Here is a 1,173-nt window from a genome sequence, read left to right as displayed (position 1 = left end):
TTGGGTATATGTATACTGTGTGACTCTAGGTTGGGAGGAGTGATCCTCACTCTCTTCCATACCTGACTCTCTTCCATGCCAGCGTTCTCTGAAGATGCCAGCCATGGATGCCGGCGAAACGTCAGGAAGAAACTCTTCGAGAACATGGACACAGAGCATGAAAGACCCACAAAAAACTATGGATGCCGGCCACGAAAGCCTTTGATCCATCACTGTGTAGTGACTGTTTCTAATAAATCTTTGCAAATCTCTTGCATTCCTGCCAAACACTCTGCCCTTTCACACTCCCGGTACATGCCTTGTTTGTGCTTGTGTTCATGTTAGCTCATTGATAGTTCTGTTTGTGTTGGCGCATTTCTGTCCATGTTAGCTCAAGGAGGACCATGCCTGGATGTTGTTTCCCTGCCCGCCTGCCTCCATTCCACTGCGGCGCATGAGCCTGAGAAACCAAGAAATGAGCCTGCCAGGCCTTGTGTGTGTGTGTGTGTGTGTGTGTGTGTGTGTGCAAGGCCTGGACAAAAACAGCTGGAACAAGGCCCCTCCTTCCTTTCCCCTCCCCTGGCTGTGGCTCAGCAGCTCCTTCCCCTTTTGTTCATTGCAAAAGCTGCAAAGGAGAAGGAGGACAGAGAAAGAGAGGGACCAGAGAGAGAGCCTCTGTCCTCCCCATCCAAGGAGCCTGCTTTGTGCCTCCTTCTCCAGCTCAAGAGCATCCTTGGACTGCTCCATCCCTGCATCCCTCCTCCATCCTTTCTCCTTTGGATGCACTTGGACCCTCATCCTTAGGGAGTGGCTGGACCTCCTGCTACAGATTGAAAGCTGCTTGGATTGTGTTCCTCCCTCCCTCCCTTCTTTCTTGCTATCTGTCTCTTTTTAATACATAGAGTGGGTTGGTGGTGTGGCCTACAGCTCCTCACAAGACAAGATCATCATTTCATCATCCCCCATTCACACACATCAGCCCCTCTTTGGCAAAAAGCATCAGGGCTGGAAGACCTGGAAGAGGTAAGACAAAATGGGCAAAAGAGGGTGGGAAAAAAAGAGGATGGGTGGATGGGTGGCAGGATTGCCATCCTCTGCTGAGCCGGCAACAAAGGCGGTGATGGATGCTGTGGAAGCAGGGATGCAGTACCTTGCAAAGATTGATTGGGGAGTGGAAAATAGGAGATAGATAGA

The 1,173-nt window shown here is 50.7% G+C and overlaps 1 protein-coding gene across 1 annotated transcript in view; it reads left to right on the top strand.

Moving 5' to 3' along the window:
* Positions 1-582: 582 nt before the first annotated feature.
* LOC121916973 (CAP-Gly domain-containing linker protein 2-like) overlaps positions 583-1,173 on the top strand; it is a 68,345-nt gene continuing 67,754 nt past the window's right edge. Inside the window, 1 exon segment of the mRNA XM_042442565.1 lies at positions 583-1,002. The gene's annotated coding sequence lies outside the window, so the exon portion shown is untranslated.

This window comes from Sceloporus undulatus, chromosome 11 (assembly GCF_019175285.1).
Source record: "Sceloporus undulatus isolate JIND9_A2432 ecotype Alabama chromosome 11, SceUnd_v1.1, whole genome shotgun sequence".
In the NCBI taxonomy this organism is placed as follows: Eukaryota; Metazoa; Chordata; class Lepidosauria; order Squamata; family Phrynosomatidae; genus Sceloporus; species Sceloporus undulatus.
The sequence above is the reverse complement of the archived record's forward strand: the minus strand, read 5'-3'. Positions and strand labels throughout refer to the sequence as shown.